Below are 6,000 nucleotides of genomic sequence, written 5' to 3'. Positions count from 1 at the left end.
TTTTTTTTTTTTTTTTTGGTAGGGCACCTTAATGAGACTAGGACTCCTGGTGTGGCGCTGAAGGATAAGCACTGGACTGCTAATTGCGAGGTTGGCAGTTCAAACCCGCCCATCACTCCTCCTACATGGGGTCTCTGCGAGTCAGAATACACTAGATGGCACACAACCATCGCCAGCTAACCACAAGGTTGGAGGTTTAAACCCATCAGCTGCTCCTTGGAAATCATATCACAGAGTCTCTATGAGTCAGAACCGACTCGACGGCACTTAACAATAACAAGAAGGCTTAAACAAGTATTTCTGACACAGCTTGTCTACAATCATGTGTTGTTCACAAAGACATTTAAACACCTTTTGTTTGAAATAAGCCTGTGCAGGTATGAAATGGAAACTTGATAGTAACACTTTTTGACATTCCTTCATGGGTGGGTCAGAAGTTGTTGATTTACTTTATCCTGGTGTGGTGCTGTGGGTTAATGCGCCAGACTGCAAAGTCATTTGTATTGCAAGCTTGGTGGTTCAAACTCACTAACTACTCCTTGGAAACCCTATACAGGGTTGTTATGGGTCGGAACCAACTCAACAGCACTTAGCAACAACACTGTGGTACTGTAGAATCAGCACTGGACAGCGAACCACAAGGTTGGTGGTTCAAACCCATCAGCTGCTCCTCGGAAACCCTTTACAGAGTCACTATGAGTCGGAATCAACTTGAAGGCACTTGACAACAACAACATTTGCATACAAAGAAAATAACTATGGCCAGCCTTCTGAGCACCTTCTGTCTATCTTCTCTCCACTCTCTCTCAGGTTTGAAATTGTTTTACTAGTCAAGATTCCCTGCTAAGAATACAGAGAATGATGTTACAGGAGGGGAAATGCCAGGTCAGCAAAGGAACAGCTTTTAAAGCCTTAGGTGCCTACTCCAAAAATGTCCACTCTTCATCTCAAGTGAACTTTGAAGTCAAATCGCTAGGACAGGCAATGCAAAGAAAAATATGACTACAGAAACTACATGAGGACTAAAATTAAATCTTTTTGCCAGTCATGCATTTTTAATGAGAATGTTTATGGAAATTGTCTCTTAATGTTTAGACAATACTTTTTCTTCATTGGTTATTTATGATGTTTTGAGCCTGGAAGCACAAGCTAAATGCAAAAGCCAGAGAATGGGATTTACTTAACAACTAACAAATTTATCCTATCATAAATAAAAAGAAGAAAGTCTATCTATCTTGTCTTCAATTGCATCATGATTAATAAACTTAGTAAAGAAAAAAAAAAAAATTAAGACAACTACCAGGATTCATTGCATCTTTCTTCTTTCCTGGCCTGGAATTCCCTAATATGCAATCTAATATACAATGTTCTAGCTGGAGTCCATGGGGTGTGCAAAAGGTGGGCAGGTCAAGTCCACCCTCAGGCACCTCATAAGAAAGACCTACCAATCCCCTAAAAATATTCTGCTAGGGAAAACCCTACTTTGGTGCTGTGATTTATTATGTCTCTTCTAGCCATGTCTTTGTTGTTGTTGCTAAATGCCATTGAGTTGGTTCCAACTCATAATGACCCCTGTATAGGGTTTCCAAGGAGCTGCTGGTGGGTTTGAACTGCTGATCTTGCAGTCCAGTGCATTATCCTGTAGCACCACCACAGTCTTTTTCCTGATGGGTCTGGGTAAGAAAAGGTGAGGAGAGCTAGGATTATATGGTTCAGCTGTGAGTGAATGTTAACAGGCTTCACTGTGATTGCAAAAACTTGGAAATCTAATGAGGGGCTTGGTCAATTTTGACATAAAATGAGTCATCTGGTATGAGTGCACTATACATTCCTTTGCTTGACTAACCAAGTTTGCCTCTGTCTGATCTTTGGTTCTTAGGACTTGAGCCATTATCCTGACCTGATTCACCAGCTTCCACAGACTTGTTAGTCAACAGCCTATTTGGCATGAGTAAGGAGAATATTTCAGACTGACCACTGAACTGTGGATTTGAGACTTGTCAGCTTCCAAAACTGTGTGAGCCATTTCCTTGTTGGCCCGTGAGCTCTGTGTACAGGGAGCCGCAGAGCCCTGAGACACAGGAGAGGATACTTAGGGGGGACTGGTGATCTGTATCAGGGATGTGGTAGTTCTTGTGAAGCATCATCGAGTCCATTCTGACTTAATAGCGACCACGTATCAGGTTTCCAAGGAGCAGCTGTTGGGTTTGAGCTACCGCTCTTGAGGTTAGCAGTCCAGGTCTTACCCTATAGTGCCACACCAGTGGAATGACATTTTAGAATAGTTAAAACATTTGGGATATCTTTCATCTCCACCTCATAGGAACCAGCATCACACTGATACTTCTTAGAAATTATTCTTCCACCAATGAAGTACGGTTCTACTTGACATACACGTGGTCACCATGAGTTGGATTCTACACAATGACAACTATTTGTTTTTGCTCTTTTTTAAATGTCAAATTGGTTTCTCTACTAGACATCCTTGGCTTTATCATTTAGTGTAACTGTGGCATTTTGTGTTTGGAGTATGAACATAGAATAAGAATATTTTCAATAAAATTGAAGAATAATTAAATGTCTGTTCAGGCAAAAAAATTTTTTTTTGCTTTAAAAGATGGGGGAAGTTTTCATCTTCTCTAGATGGGTCTAGTGAAAGGAGATGAGGATAGGATTCTTATGATTCAATAGTGAGGAATTGTCATCATGACTAACCGTGAGTGTCACAACTGTAAAGATAAGAGGTTTTGTAACAAAAAGGGAGGAGTAGTTAGTCTTATATTCCAGGAACAGAGGACCCTAGCACCCTCAAGGGAGAAGAGCAGGAATGTGGGGCCCTATGCAGAGAAGTAGTGCCTCTGGGGATGGAGACAGATGATGACATGGAGACATGGAACAGCTGAGGATACTAGACTCATGAAAGGCAAGGGGCAATGTGCTGGCAGCCAGGGGGCAGGCTTGCAGAATGTGTCCTTTGGTTGTATTGTTATGTGCCGTGGAGTCGGTTCTGACTCATAGTGATCCTGTACAGGGTTTCCAAGGCTGTAAATCTTTATGGGAGCAGAAAGCCTCATCTTTCTCCAGTGGTACAGCTGGTAGTTTTGCACTGCTGACCCTAAGGTTAGCAGCCTGATTCATAACCACTATGCTACCAGAGCTCCTTGGTTGTTTGGATGATTGTGTATTCCTGAGTGTTTTGGTGTACATCAAAAAAAAGAAAACACAGAGGAAATAGAGGCAGGTACTATTGAATGATGATGCATGGAGGGGATTGTAATCATTGCAATGAAACGAAATACAATAGGATAAGTGTTAGTTGATGTTCTCCTATGTAAACTATCCCTCAATTCACAATAAAAAATTTAAAAGAAAAGTGGGGAGAGGGTCGAGATGAGCATAGGATGAGGAGAGTAAGAAAAAGAAAAGTTTTGAGGACCCCAGGAAGAAGGTTTGCTGCCATTCCATTCAGTTGTTTTGTCAGTCTTGCTAACGTAAACCCACAAATAGGTCTTTATTTTAGAACGTGAGGGTGAGATTTTCTGGGAAAATATTTTCAAAAATAATAAAACTCATTGCTGTTGAGTCAATTCAGAAGAATAACTTTTAGGAATCTTTCCTAAAGATTATAGCCCTGGAAAACCTATTGGGCTTCTTGAGTTTCCCTATAGGGCTTTCAGGGTTATAATCGTTAGGGAAGCAGACTGTTACATCTTCCGCTCCCGGAGGAGCCGGTGTTTTCAAACCATCCACATTTTGGCTAGCAGCTGATTGCTTAACCATGGTACCTTCCAGGGATCCTTTAAGAATATTACAGGTGAAACAAATCTACTCTGCAGTGGACATTGCCCTGGGATTTAAGTTCTATGTGCAAAGGCACCAGGGCAAACAAAAGTTTAACAGCCCCTCGCTGAGCCCCAAGGTGGGATTATCATCTCCCTTGCTGTATGTCACTGAAATTAAGACACATGTCCTAAATAATCACAGAAAAGCTGAGGCCCATGTTTGACTCTGTGTTCTGAGAAAATGGATTCATCACCACTTCACCCTCAGGGTAATCTCTCCAAATGTCATAAGTATACTTGGGAGGCCTGGGGCACACGGGAGAAATGGGGCTCACCAGAGGAACTTGTGTTGTGGATTATTTCTGTTTCAGGAGGAGATCCCGTGAGTTATTCAAGACTAGTCCACGCCTAAAGGAGCCTTTTCAAGTTCTATTTTCACAAAGTCAAGTGATTTTGCATCCTGTTATGGGGTGAACTGTGTCCCTAAACCGATGTGTTAGAAGTCCTAACCCCTAGTACTTGTGCATATGCCCTTGTCTGGAGTCTTTGCAGAAGTAACTTAGCTACCATGAGTTCACACTGGAGTGAAGTGGGCCCTAATCCAATATGAGGAGTCCTGGTGTGGCACTGTAGGATAATGTACTGGACCACGAGGCCAGTTTGAACTACAGGCTCGGTGGTTCAAGCTCACCAGCCTCTCTTTAGAAACTCTATACAAGGTCACTGTGAGTCAGAACCAACTTGATGGCACTTAACAACTACAACATGAATTCAATATGACTGGTGTCCTCAGAAAAAGAGGAGAGACCTAGACACAGAGGGACGATGGTCATATGAGAATAAAGACCTAGACTGGACTCGGGCTGCCACAAGCCAAGAATGCCTGGGGTCAGCAGAAGCACTGAAGAATCCAGAGTCTTCCCAGACACATATAACAAAGAGCACAATCCAGCTGAATACACAGCTGAATTCACACTCCCAGCCACCAAAAGTACAAGACAATAAATTTCTGTTATTTTCAGCCACGTTGTTTTGTCTTGGCGTGGCACTGTAGGATAAGCACTGGACTGCTAACCGCAAGATCAGCTGTTGAAGCCCACCAGTTGCTCCTTGGAAATCCTATACAGGGTTACTATGAGTCAAAACTGACTCAGTGACACTTAGCAACAAGGAGAGATTTGTGATAATTTTCTAGGGTAGTCTTAGGAAACTAATAACACACCCTGTGGTTTGGGGTTTTTTTTTTAATGCAGCAAGCAAGACAATCTAAGTGCCATAATTGGTCTGATCAGTCTGTCATCAGTCAGGACTCATAGACTCCCCCCAGGCCTCCACATAGCCAGACTATTCCATAATCCCGAATCTTCACAGCACATTTACTGATAAAGGAGAATTTATCCACTTAGTAGGAACATGACAGACTCAGCCCAGTATCTGTCCCTTTTGTTCAGTCCAGTCTTAAAATAGCACCTTCCTGCCTATCAGACCCTGTGAGGTGAGGCATAGAACTAAAGAGAGCAAGATGAGGGAGCAAATCAGTTAATGAAACCAACAGGAGCTGTTATCAGGAACTAACCTCTGAGGCAGCTCTGAGTGTAACTTGCTCACACTGATTTGCTGGATGATTGTCAAGACTAAGACATTTGGATCACTGTAGACCACCTTGCTCTGCAGACAGACTCTTTGATAACAATGTCAAAGCCTTCTAGAAGCTCTCTCTTGCTGTGTGACCATCACTCAGTGCTGACCACCTGCAGATCCACAAGTGTGACACCATTGAGTGTTTTCAAAAATAGTCACAAATAGTTCTCATGCCGCATTGTGTTACATAGTTCACATTGTGAAGAATTGTGGGGCTGTCCACTTATAGTTTCTGTCCACATCCGTATATTTCAACATACTGTTTACATTAAATAAAAAGAGGAGCAAAGGATCATTTGAGATTGGAGTCCTGGTATGGCACTATAGTATAAGCATAGACTCTTAACCCCAAGAACGGTGGTTCACTTGAGGACATTATGTTGAGTGAAATTAATCAGTCACAAAAGAAGAAATACTGCATAAGACCACTACTGTACAAGACTAAGGAAAAGAACCCATACTAAATATGGAGGAGGGTCAGGATTCTTTGCTGGTTGCCGGGATGTGAGGGGTGGGGTGAGGGGTGAGAGAGGAAGGTAGAATACAGATTAGGGAATAGACACAGGATACTTTGGGT

Source organism: Chrysochloris asiatica, unplaced genomic scaffold, assembly GCF_000296735.1.
Source record: "Chrysochloris asiatica unplaced genomic scaffold, ChrAsi1.0 scaffold00067, whole genome shotgun sequence".
Lineage (NCBI taxonomy): Eukaryota > Metazoa > Chordata > Mammalia > Afrosoricida > Chrysochloridae > Chrysochloris > Chrysochloris asiatica.
Note: the sequence above shows the minus strand (reverse complement) of the source record.